We start from the raw sequence: 14,052 nt of genomic DNA, 5'->3' as shown, positions 1-14,052 counted from the left end.
CTACAGAAATTTACTGAGTCAGAATTGTTCACAATGGTGATTGTAGGAACCAGACGTTTAAAGCCCCTAAAGGTTCCCACCCAAAAAAACTATTACATAAAGTAATCATTGATAGACTGCCTAATGCCTGAGACATTGATTTAGAACAGTTTAAAGATAGGGAGTAGGCCAAAAACAAATTTTTGAAACATAATCATTGAGGAAACATACAACAGGGTGTTGCAAGGCATAACAGCTTCCCCCAAATAATGTAAAAGTATTTTATCATCACCGGGACACATAAGCACATACAAAAATCTACACCATGGTTCAATAGTTGTTTTGAATAGCAAATAAAATGACTCTACAATAGACTATTTTACATCAAATCACTCCAAATGAGTCAACAACAACTTTAAAATGATTCATAACTAACTTCTATTGGTCCCTTTGTCATAAAAAGTCAATGTAAAAGGCAAGTGTTTTCAAACTTTGTCAAAAATAACTCCAAAAAATATTGGGTTATGTGATTTTCTTATGACAGCAACATAATACAGCACCCACTGACGCCCCCATCGCCCCCCTTCCAATTCTCCAGGCCCGAGAGATGGATTGGAGTGGGTGTGGAGCGAGGGGGCATGAGCCCAGCACATGTGTCCTGCCTCCTCTCTTTATTATTCAGTAATTAGCCCTTTGGCTGTCGGCTGAAGGATGGGCCAACCAAATCCCACCCCACCCCCCTTTTAACCCCCCTCGAGAGCCGTCTGTGTTGACAGACACACACAGGCTCAGGAAAACAAACATGCACACCGAACGGTCAATGACTTCTAAGCAGCAGATCCATGATACCCAGAGAAGACAAGCAAACACGTTTCTTCCCCTGCAGCCACTTGGCCAGTCTTCGTTGATGCGGCTTCATGCGTCGTGCATCTGCAGAAATGCCTGAAAGTTTCTCCAGCGTGGAGTGAGCAGCCCGACTGAACGCTGCTCAACCAGCTGGTGCTCAATCAGCGCGAGCCTTTAATGATGTTTCATCCTGCAACAATTTATGAAATCACCGCTCACGTCTGCTAATGGGATGCTGTCGTGGAGCGGATTCCAGTCTGTTTGTCAATAAACAAAGCAGTCGTGACATGCAGAGATCTTACCATGTTAGGCCAAAAGTTTGGAAGCAGCATTTTGTCAAATTAAACCTGAACATCTTTTTTTTCCCAGTTATAACAGAGGGTGCCATTAGTGTCGCACTGATGTTATATTTGCAAATACATTTACGGCATTTGGCAGATGCTTTTATCCAGAGCAACTTATAATTTGATCATTTTTACACAGGTAGGCGAAGGCAGTGTTAGGAGTCTTGCCCAAGGACTTTTATTGATATAGTGTAGGGTGTTCTTGCCCAGACAGGAATTGAACCCCAGGCAACAGTGTGGAAGACAGAGAGGTTACCCACTACACTATTTCCGATTCCAATCTATACCTACACATATTATAAAATACCTTTATAACATAAAGCTAAAAGACATTTTAAACTGTGACAAAGTGTCTTTTACAGCAGCCTATGTTTCAGATAATTACCTTAAAACATTAATAAATCTGTTTACAGAACTTGGATAATCTGGAGCACTTTGAAAGCAGTGTCTGTGCCCACTTTACCACAAAATATATTAATTAAAGTACTTCAAATGTTGGTAACACTTTGTTTTGAGTGGTCCTTCTAGAAGAAACAAACACTCAATGGACTCTCAGTAACATGTCAAAAACGTATGAGGGCTGGGTTTAGATTCTGGGTTGAGGTTAAGGTTAGGGTTAAGGTTAGGGCCACAATACATCTACTTAATGTATGTAAAAGTTTATTAAGCACCTACAAATCAAGTGTTAGCCAAAGGTTTTATTATTATTTTTGTATTACATTGTGAATATGAGTCTTATTTCATGCTTGAAACATGAATTACGACACCCATTATAAGTTATAAAAAAATGTAAATTTTTGTGTTGCTCAATATGTAATCAATTACCTAAATTTCCCACAAGTTACATATGGACCATTTTACTGAATTAGTCCAAACTGGTCCCACAGTAAAAAACAAAAAAACAAACAAAAAACAAACAAAAAACAAACAAACAAAAACTTAGATATTTACAAGGATTATATTATAATCTATTCAAACACAAGGCGTAAATAGAGATAGTAATAAACTAAAAAACAAACACCATCATTTATAGGGTGCTTTCTATTAGGCAGTGTATGTCCCCAAAATCCTAACCTCTAAATATACAGTTGTGAAAATAATTTTAAATAAGCTTAATCAGCTTTCAATAAACTTCCAAAAAATGCTATCCCATATTGTCATGTCACTACTGAAAGAGTTTTAGTCTGTGGGTGGAGCCTTGTTTTAGCCACACACCTGCATTTTAGCACTAGAAGTGAGACTGTGGCCCTGTCCCCAGTAAGATCCCATTGTTTTGAAGTAAATATGTCTCAGTGTCTGAAAATCAGTTTGAAACATAATGAATTGCAATTAGCAAATCATGTTTTCTGCTGTCGAATAAACTTTTGTTTGTGTTTTAATGAAAAAATGTTGATAGTGATGGCATTATGATTGTTTTACTGACTAAACAGAATAATCGTTTATTTATTTTAATGAAATAAACATGATTATGGTACAAGGTCCAGATCAATTAAAAGTCCGGAGAGTGTTTTTGGACTCATATACAATGGTAGTTTGCATCATCTGAGATCATGGAAGGAATAAATCTTCTTTTTTCTTTATTTTCAGAGATGTGAAATACCTCTCGTCAGGTCACTCTGATAGTTCACATATGTTACCCAAATTCAATATTGAAAGCAAACTATATTTTTGAAGTACAGATTAATTAAGGTCCTCAAGGCATTAGCATGAATTCTAGCTGATCACATTTTGTAAATTTGTCAATTCTATGACAAAATCTCAACCATTACTTTCAACTCTGTTACTCCATTCAGTGACTGTCAGCAAAGAAACCTTAAAAACATGAGCAGCTGTTTGTGAGATCTGTAACGTGGAGCGATGTGGAGGCGGACGCATATGCAGAAAAAAGCAAGATTTATTATGAGCAAATCCAAAATCAGGGTCTAGACAGTCCAGGGTCATAGAGCCAACATGTAAAGAACGGGGAACAGACATAACGTAAGAAACACAGGATCCAAACAACACACTTCGAACAGTACATAATACAAAGACCAACGAAAACAAGGGGCAAACACAGGGATTAAATACACGAGGGCTAATTAGGGATAACAGGACACAGGTTGAAATACAGGTGGCAACAATCAGGGACAGAGCCAGAAAACAAAGGGGCTGGACTGGGAATCAAAACAAAGAAAGCACATGGACAGGACTGGGAGGGGCCAATCATGACAAGATCACAATTTGGAAAGGGTTAAAATCATATTTCCTTAGAATCGATATTGAAAAATACATTGAAAAAAAAAGTATAACTTTTAGAAGTTACTTTTAAGGGATAAGTGGCAACCCAATTGTGTACTCTCGCTTTTGTTTTTGGCAAAATTATTTTCTGAATTTTTTTTTAATCAAGATTAACATTTTTTTAAGCTGTAATGTTGTTTGTTGCCAAACTTACTCAGTTGTGAAAAAAAAATTTGACTTCACTACTTGCTTTGCACTTTTGGAGTTTAGGCCTAATAAAATAACCATTTGCAGCCCTCAATGCTGTTTCTATGTCAGTAAAGAAAGAGTCAGTAGAAGTTCTCCAGAATGTTCTTGTTGAGTTATTCTTGACGCATTTTTCCTGCAATCGATATCTGTTGAGACAGATGTTTGACTCCCTCAGAAAACGTCTATCTCTGGATTGATGTCACTGCAGCTGAAGTTTGAGTGGATGAATAAGAGATGGACAAGAATACTGATGATTGACAGAGAAGATGCTTGGAGATTTTTTTGAGTGTGCACTGTACCAACCACACCATGTCTGAAGATGTTTATGGATATTTGAGCTTACACTGTACCAACCGCATACACGGCAGAAGCTTGACTGCATGAAAGGAAGCCTCTTAAGGCTGCCATAGCAGAATCCTCATGATCTTCTATGCTGTGAGCTGCAGGTTCATGTGATGGCAGAGTGCTGTCTGACGCAGTGGTCTCTCAGTGTATGCCTGCACTGTTTGGCCTCCCACCTTCTGACACTCACTGCGGAAGTGTGTGTGTGTGTGTGTCTGTGTGTGTGTGTTTAAGAGAAACATTCCCTCTTATGCCTCGAGCTAAACTTGGCTGCTCAGCTGAGAAGCCAGGTGCCACTTCAGTGCTGATGCAGTTCTGCAGCCGTTTTTAAAGACGGCCAAACACGTTCGCACACACAGCACAAACTCCAACCGCACTCCAGTGGAAAAGCTAGTTATCTTGTTTGAGTTAGTGGGACAAATCTGGCTCTCACAACTCCTAGACTGCCAGGGGCTATCACTGATCATGTCCAGAGAGCATAAGAATGAGCAATGCCAAGCATTGCTGCATTGAAGCCTTTACATATTGACCAGTCAGATGTGCATGGACTTAAGTCTTGAGTTTGGTCTCAAGATGTTTGTTCTATTGATTCTTACTCGGATTAAACTCGATAGCATTTGCACCCTGTCTTGTCTTGACCTCAGGTACTGAACTCACCCAGCTGTGTCTCTTGTCTTGACTGAACCTAAATACCAATTGAAACATATTAGGGTCTTCTGCTATTGGCTCATGTTGCCATGGGACCATGGGACGTTCCTTGTAAATAGGTTGTTATGGATCAGTTAAAGATGTGTATGTGTCGTTATGCTATTCTGTGCTGGGCTAAAGGCATGTGGTGGACGAAGTACACAAATCATGATCTTGAGTTAAAGTAGAGATACCCAAGGTAAAATATTACTCCAGTAAAAGTAGAAGTTTCTCCCTTTAGACCTCCACTTGAGTAAAAGTACAAAAGTATTTGCCTTTAAATGTACTTAAGTATCAAAAGTAAAAGTACTAAACATTTAATAATGACTCTGATGTCCTGTTATCATTTTTGTAACAAAGCTTTTGCTTTATTAACTCATTTCAGGTGAAAATCCTCCAGCGTCTCTCTTGGTAAGCCAGTCTTTTAATAGAACGTCATTAATTAGTGACGCTGACGTCAATTAAAATGATCATAAGCACAAAACACTGAAGGCAAACAGTTTCCATCAGGGAGAACCAAGTGGCTCTGAAATCACTTTTTACAGAGAAGCAAAGTTTCAGTTTAAGATTTATTTACAACTTAGTTCCACATTTAAATTGAATAAAAACTGACTTTAAACTCAGGATCACAAATGAGTTTCCTTTACTATGTTGATCTGTAGGCCTCTGTTCATAAACATAAACCAGCCCAAAGTAATTTAATATAAAATGAAATATTGTGTAATGAAATGATTGATTTCACATGATGTAGTTTAGTAAAAAGTAAGATAAAAATGGAAAAACTTCAGTAAAGTACAGATAAGTGAAAAAAAACTTAAGTACAGTAACGAATTACATTTATTTAGTTACTGTCCACCACTGGCTATAGGGTATTATGTGTGCATCTACTGTCTACCGTCAGGTAAAGTGCATAGCTGAAGTGGCCTGCCTGCTATCTCACCCCCTTACTGCCTGTTCAAGAGAAAAGCACTCTTCATCTTAAAAGCTCAAATGTTTCCCATTTCTTCTGCCTCACTAAGGCTACAATATATACATTTGTATTTTCTTTCTCGTAAAGGAGCATCTCCTACATAATACAATCACTGAGATGTTATTATTCAGAGTGGCTTGATCTGAAATGCTCCTCTCTAGAGAAATTTACAGTGGTGGTGATAGGAACCGAGAAGTCTACAACACAAATATAGCCATTCTATTTACTATCTAAAAGCACCAGTAAACTTGCATTTATATGTAATGTTTATATGGGTAAAATAGCAGTAAATCTGGGGAAAAAAATCAATATTGAAAAATGCTAAAAAAGAAAGTTAAACTTTTAGAAGTTATTTTTAAGGAATAATTGGCAACCCAATCATATAATCACCCTTTTGTTTTTGCACCATAATATTTTGAATATATTTCTTTTCAAGATTAATCTTTTTAAGCTGTACATGTTGTTTGTTGCCAAACTTACCCAGTTGTAAAATATTTTTGACCTCACTACTTGTTTTAGGGGTTTCAGCTTAATAAAATAACCACTTGCAGCACTCAAAGCTGTTTCTTGTCAGTAAAGAAAGAGTTAGTAGAAGTTCTGCGATGTTAACAATGTTATGCAGAGTGGCTTGAAATGCTCTTTTCTAGAGAAATTTACAGTGTTGGTGATAGGAACCAGGAAGTCTACAGCACAACACTATCCAAAACCACTAGTGAACCTGCATGTCTGAGTTCTTATACGTAATGTTGATATGGGTAAAATAGCAGTAAGTCTGGTAAAAACGTTGACTGTGGGGAATGTGCTGCATCGTAACACTACACATGCACCTCCTAAGCCTGAGTACAGTGTAAAATGTAAGTTTTAGGCCAAAACCTCATCTCAAAACTGTCGTGAAACAATGTCTCAGGCATCAGGCAGTGTGTTCATAACCATGTCACGTATAAACTGTCTATAACTTGTTGTCATGGCTCACAAGCATAAAACTTCTTCCATGAACATGCAGCGCAATTTGTTCAGTTTCATATGATAATTATTCAATCATTTTGATTGGTTCCTTTTCATCAATTTCTTTGGCTACGACCACTTGACACCACAATGATTAAGTCTGTGGCAGCCAGAGTTGTAACTAATATATACAGTATATACACCAACGGAGCACTTTATTAGGAACACTTATGGTCCATTTTACCAGCTGCACTTACTATATAGGTGCACTTTGTAGTTCTACAGTTACAGACTGTAGTCCATCTGTTTCTCTGATACTTTGTTAGTCACATTTTAACTTGTTTTTCAATGGTCAGGACCCCCATGGACCCTCAGAGAGCAGGTACTATTTGGGTGGTGGATCATTCTCTGCACTGCAGTGATGTGGTGGTGGTGTGTTACTGTGCGTTGTGCTGGTACCAGTGGATCAGACACAGCATTGCTGCTGGAGTTTTTAAACACTCACTGTCCACTCTATTAGACACTCCTACCTTGTCAGTCCACCTTGTAGATGTAAAGTCAGAGATGACAGCTCATCTGCTGCTACACAGTCTGTGTTGGTCATCCTCTTGTCCTTCATCAGTGGTCACAGGACGCTGCCCAGAGGACGCTGTTGACTGGATATTTTTGGTTGGTGGTCTATTCTCAGTCCAGCAGTGACACTGAGGTGTTTAAAAACTCCAGCAACACTGCTGTGTCTGATCGACTCATACCAGCACAACACACCACCAACACATCACTGTTACTGCAGTGCTGAGAATGATCCCCCACCCAAATAGGAGCTGGCGGTCCTATGGGGCTCCTGGCCATTGGAGAACAGGTCAAAAGAGGTCTAAGAAGACTATGCAGAGAAACAGATGGACTGCAGTCTGTAACTGTAGAACTACAAAGTGCAGCTATATGGCAAGTGGAGCTTATCCAATGGACAGTGAGCGTAGAATCAAGGAAGTGTACCTAATAAAGTGTATATATAGACTTGTTCCTGACACACTCTCTTTCATTTGGATTCGGTCCCCTTTAGAGTTGACTCAATCTCGACTAGGTATAATCTTGGACTTGTCTCAGACACAATAAATGTGGTCTTGAATAGAGTCATACTTAAGTCCCTGTCTTGCTCATTTGTTTTTCTTTGTAGTGTATTCATCTGTTTATTCGTCTGTAATGATAAAATGCGTTGCCTTTTAACCCCACTTGCTGGATAAAAATACGCTGCTGATTGTTCGCCCTCCACTTCCAGTGAGATAAACAAATGGCAGAAAACAACCCCAGCAATAAAAGACTGATAGCTGCGTTCTAATAGGATTGCAGTGTGTTTCATTATGAATATGTGAACCTCCGGGGCACATTCCACAACAAATGAAATGCAAATAGCGTTTTGAAAACAACCGCACGGTATAACAGCCAAGAAAGGATTCATTTACACTCAAAAAACTCCAAAACAAAAATAAACAAACAAACAAACCTTCTTTCGACCCAGTGCCTGCTTATGATCTTCATTGCTGCGTCAACCTGCATGCTCTACAAGCTACAGTAGACTCAGCCAGAGGTGATTGCTGAAGAATTTTATAAATAGAACACTGAAATATGCATGATATCCACCTTTGGCATAAAGTAAACTGCACTCACTGGCCACTTTATTAGAAACACCTTCCGTGTAGGTATACTATTCTCAAGTCCTCAGGCATAGCTACAGGGGGACCTGGAGGGAGCCTAGGCCTCCTCACTGTCACTTCCAAGCTGTTCAACATTTCTGACTGCTCAGAAAAAGGAAAAAAAAAAGTCTCCAGATTCCAATCAAAATGTTCCAGAACTTCTTTTGCTCTCTTATAATAGAGGATGAACACAAAGACACTGAGTTGTTGCAACTTGATGAGATAGAACAAGGCAGACTACCTACACCTTAAGTAGTCGGTTTTCTGTTGACACCACCACTGTGTCATGTTCGTCCTTAAAAAAGATGGTTCTTCCAGGGTTCTTTAGAATGGTTCTACTTGGTTTTACACAAAGAGAAATAACCAATTGAATGACAGATAAATGAGGACTTACTCGTTTGGTCGGTGTAGCTGAGGAATTGCAAGTTCATGGCAAACACAGACATAACAGACTAGCTCAATGATTTAGCTGATTAATATTAGTCATGAAATGCTCCTATGAATCGATACAACTTGGTATCGAACTTTGAAATAACGTGTCAACAACACAAAGAGATTTGTGTTTGTGTAGTTTTTTTTCCCACTTGTGTTAGAGCATAAACTTTGCTTTATATTCAACAAACCAGCTAAAATGACCATGTAAACACATCACTAAACAAAGTTTTTTTGGACTTACTTTCACATCATCACTGCTGTCTGAGCTGAAATCCTGTCAGACGACTCCATATCTGATCAATACAATACTTTGAATCCTTGTATACTTTGAAAGTCTTGTATTCATTGGGGAATTCATCATTAAAAGGGATGTATAAAGGTTTAAAACGTCCACAAATCAAAAACTGGAAGTAAATTAAACAATGAAATATACAACCAAAAATAACTGTTATCACCATGTCTTTGGTCAGAATTCGCCTCATTCAGTCACAGCCGTTTGTGACCATCAAAGGGAAATGTGCACTGTGGGGTCTAGAGGGCTGAATTTACTACACTTCAGTATTTCCTCCAGCCTGACTATGGTGAGCACTTACAAATTATAATGGACGAATCTGGACGACTCTTTTATTCAGCCTCTGAAATCGAATCGAACAGTGATAAGAAGTGTGTCTTTATCACATTTGCGTGTGCATGCTGGTGCGAATGGTAGGGGTGTGCTTTGTGCTTGGTGCAGCAGTGGCACCAGACTGGGTGTGTGGACTCTAGCGTGCGCCAGACTGGGGTGATTAATCTGGGCCTGTCATGTCCCTGCAGATGTTTACATAGTGATATTTGGGGTGCATATGTTTGATGGAGACCCCCCCTCCCCCCGTCTGCTAGTCTCTCACACCCATGCATAGACACTCAGCCAACGATACCTGAGCCATCTGGAGGATGGAAGAGAGGGGGTCCGGCACACATACGTACACCCACACACGCACATGCACAAAAGAATGTCAATGCCTGCCAGTAGCCATGTCTGTAATCTGTCTCATGCTTTTCTCTCAAACTGCCTTCATGCTATTCTCTTCCAGTTATGGTTTGGCCTTGTTGAGTTAAACAGTAACACGCAATATTTTATTTTTTTTAAACCTATGGTCATCTCCACAAACTGACCAGCTTTTATGCTACAATGGCAGAAGCACTGAATGTGTGAATTCATGTAGGGTCTGTTTAACATAGTTTTTCAGGGCTTTTACATCATATGTAGGTGATTTGTCATTGTAAACATATGTGCATCAGTGAAATCCTGATGGTGGGGGTTCATGCCATTTTCCTCCCTTTCAATGCAGTACACAGGCTACATGAGTGCCCTCCTGTGGTGAGCTTTTATCCTGCCAAATTTGAGCGAGTGAAAGAGTTACAAGCCAACTCCCCTTGTAAACAGTAGTGTCATATTTCTTCCACTCATCAAGTAATAGTTTATTAGTATTACTGTATCTCATTATATTATTGCAGCTGGTATTATATTCATTAAACTGTACATTATAGTGTTTTAGTGTAAGAGCTTTATCTTAAAAATAAAAACATTTGATCATAAAAAAGTAATAGTTTAGCCAAGACTTGGGTGCTGAAGTTTGCTTTTTTAGTTTTGCATTGCAGCTCCAAGGCTAATGTTGCTAACCAATCAAACAAGCCAGTGAGACTATTTGGGATTACATGGTTACCAACAATTAACATTACTAAACCACTCAATGAGTTTCAAAGCAAGTGTTTAAGCATGCAGTTTACACAATGGTAACTGGTAGTTTTAGAGCCTCATATCTCCAATGCAAAACTAAAAAGCAAACTTTGGGTACACATCTTGACTGATTGATTATATTTGGGGCAAATATATCAGGGGGAGCTTATGGCTGTGAACTAAAGTTACTGTCAGAGCCCCAAATCAGCCATAGATGATGCTGCAACAAGAATCCAGAGTGGTTCGGCTGCGGTATCTGCCGGAAAACCACAGTGGCCATGCTCAGCATGCAGCCCCACTGCTGCAGGCATAAACTCTGCATCCAAATCACTGATTAAAGCATGCAGACTGACTCCGCAGGGATGTGCCGGTGATATGGCAGAACACAACAGCATGCTGCACATATACACCTCCAAAAACACACATGCACAAGCACATGCACCCCAGTGAAGCCCTGAAGGTAAGACAGTGGAGGAGAAATGACTGACACTCATGATCCTGCTGGCATGCACACTTGAAAATATTGTCAAACACATGGACACAATAGATGCAAATAGTAATGCACATGCATGCTGGGTATAATCACTTTCATACAGCCGGCTCGAGTCTCCAATCTGCTGTAGAAAAAAAGCACAGTGCCTGGAAAAGTTTCTTTTTTCAATTCTAATGCTATGAACCCATTCTGTCTTAAAAATAAGCTCAATGGGAAGTTGTTGGCTTCCACTTACAGCTTGGGTACAGACTTTTTTGCATTATATGAAGATTCTTCAAACATTCAGTGTTCATTCAGGTTCATGACTCACATATTGAGTATGTAGGCTATAGAAACTGTTACATAATGGTTTGTGAGCTACTTCAAATAATCTTTTGATAGATCGCAGCCGGCATTGTGTAATATTGTGACCCTGGGCGCATGTAACAGGTCTCATTATCTCTAGATTTTAATAGGCTGATATGTGCTGAGTCAGTGCGCACCGGCCTCAGATTTCAGACTAGCACTAATAAGAGAAAGATTGCAAAGCAGTGCAATCAAAACTTCGTCCCTAGATGACAGGGGGGGGGGGGGGGGGACAAAAGAGAAGGAAGAAACAGAGGAAAGGAAAGGGGAGCAAAAGAGAGGAAAGGAAAGAAAATAGGGAAAAGTTGGAGAGTGAAAGGGGGGATAGAGAGAAGAAGAAGAAGAAAGAGAAGAGGGGAGGATAAGAGAAGGAAAAACAAGAGAAATAGATGGAGGGAAAGAGTTAGAGGGGGAATGAATAATGAGAAAGAAAGACAGAAAGGAAGAGGGGGATAAGGAAAGGAAGAATCAATGAGAAGAAAATGAAAAGGAAGAGAAGAAGAGGAGAACACATGGAGAGTGGAGAAAGAACGACTGAGAGGGATAGGTATAAGACAAGGAAAAAAGAGGGAAAGAAAGGAGAAAGTGAGGGTGAGAGAGTGAGAGAGGGAAGGAGAAGAGAAGAAAGAGGGTGAGAGAGAGTGAGAGAGGGAAGGAGAAGAGAAGAAAGTGAGGGTGAGAGAGTGAGAGAGGGAAGGAGAAGAGAAGAAAGTGAGGAGGGAGAGAAAGAGTAAGAGAAAGATAGGGAAGGTAGGTTAGGGAAGGTTAAAAGAAGGTAAAAAGAGAAAGATAAAGGATGCTGAAAGAAAAGAAAGAGGGTAAAAGAAGGAAGATAGAAAATGGGAAAAGAAGATAGAAGAAAGGAAATGGGAAAAGAGAAAGAGTGAGGGGAGAGAGAGAGAACATGACCACTGATATTGCAAGGGGGAGAAAGATAGTGGGAGAAATGTAAGAGGAAATAAGAAGAAAAGAAAGGATAGGGAGAGAGAGGAGGGTGAAAGAAGGAGAAATGAGAAAGAAAGGAGGGAATAAAGGAGAGTGGTAAAAGGAAGGCAAGAGAGCAAGTGAGTTTGAAGGAAAAAGGAGAGAGTGGAGGATAAGAAAAGGAAAGGAGTCAGAAAAGACAGGGAATAAGAGAAAAAGAGAGAATTGAGGAAAAGAAAGAAAGAGAGAGAGAAGGGAAGTATAACACAAGAAAGAACAAGATGAAAGGAAAGGGCAAAATGATGGTGAGAGAGAGAAGGACAAGACAAGGAAATGCAATAGCAACAGACAGAGAGACAGAAAGTTAGGAGGGAGAGAGAGAATAAGAGAAAGACACAGGGAGGGAAAGGATACAAGAAGGAAGAAAGAGAAAGATAAAAGAAAGAGTGGAGAAAGGATGGGATGGGTAAGAGAAGGAAGAGCAAGAGCAAAATAAGAGAAGGAAAGAGAAAGATAGAGAGTGAGGAGGGAGAAAGAGTGAGAGAGGGGAGGATAAGAGATGTATGAAGATGCAGAGAGAGAGAGGGTAATAGAAGAAAGAAAGAAGTGGAAGAAATGAAACAGGGAAAGAGAGAAAATTGGATAAGAGAAGGAAGAGCAAGAAAAAGGAAAGGATAAAGAAAGAAAATAGTGGAGAGATAGATGAGAGAGGAAGAAAAGAAAGGGGAGGGAGAGAGAGACGGATGAAAGAAGAGAAAAAGAAAGGAGGGCATAAAAGAGAGCGGTAAAAGTGAGGAGAGAGCAAGATTGTGAGTTGGAAGAAAGAAGGAGAGAGTCAGAAAAGAGAGGGAACAATGTGAAAGGATGAAAAGTGAGGAGGGAAAGAGTGACAGAGAAGGAGTGAGGAAGAGAGACAGTGAGCGAGGAAAGGAGAGAGAGAGAGAGAGAGAGAGAGAGAGGGAAAAGTGGGAGGTTATCTGAGTGGAGGACCACAAACGCCTCCATTGCTCTGTATCTGATGTCAGTCTCTTGACGCTGATAGACTCTGCGTCTCCCATTTAGAGGATAATGAGATTGCTCTCACTGCCCAAACCTGTGCAGACTACAGAGCAGCCGCCAATCGGCACTCTGCTCCTTACCTCTCTCTTACACGAAGCACTCACTCGTCAGGGTTCAGCTAAATGTCTCAGGACCCCCCCCCCCCCCTCCACCCCCCCAACCCCACCCCACTCAACATACCTCATATACACACACTCAATAAAAAGCAATTCTGCTCGCCGAGAAGCCGAGAGCCAAAATAATACAGAGAAAGCGAGGGAAGGGTGGAAGGAACGCAGCAGAACGGCGCGTTCTATTGCCCGAGCGTGCGGCGGGTCTTAATAGAATTCCACATGCCGTCTTCCTCAGGTGGTAAAGGCTGCAATAGGGCTGGAAGGGTAAGCGCTGACTAATTGAAAAGAGCCCAGCAGAGAAGGATCTGATACAGGGCCACTCCTTGGAGCCCTTGGCAGACGTCTCTGATCCCACACACATACACGTGCGGAGAGAAGAGTGTAGACCGTCGCTCCCACGCAAGTGTACCAAGCACAGTTCATAGCCTTCAAGCCGTACTGCATTCGCAATGTATGTGTTTGCATTGAGGAGGAGGAGGAGGAGGAGGAGGTTGGGGCATAGTTGCTGGCTGTCAAAAAAGCACATACAACAGACTGACTCACTGTTGAGGCTGCTAGGTATGCATGGATTTTATAGGTATGCAAACATACTCTCTGAAGCAGCCTATGCATTGTACTATATGGGCCATTTCACTGGCCATTTTTTGTGAATTCCCTTCTTAATGACTGTGTAACCTGCAGGGTTGTGGAATC

This window comes from Pygocentrus nattereri, chromosome 1 (genome assembly GCF_015220715.1).
Source record: "Pygocentrus nattereri isolate fPygNat1 chromosome 1, fPygNat1.pri, whole genome shotgun sequence".
NCBI classification, from domain to species: domain Eukaryota; kingdom Metazoa; phylum Chordata; class Actinopteri; order Characiformes; family Serrasalmidae; genus Pygocentrus; species Pygocentrus nattereri.
The sequence above is the reverse complement of the archived record's forward strand: the minus strand, read 5'-3'. Positions refer to the sequence as shown.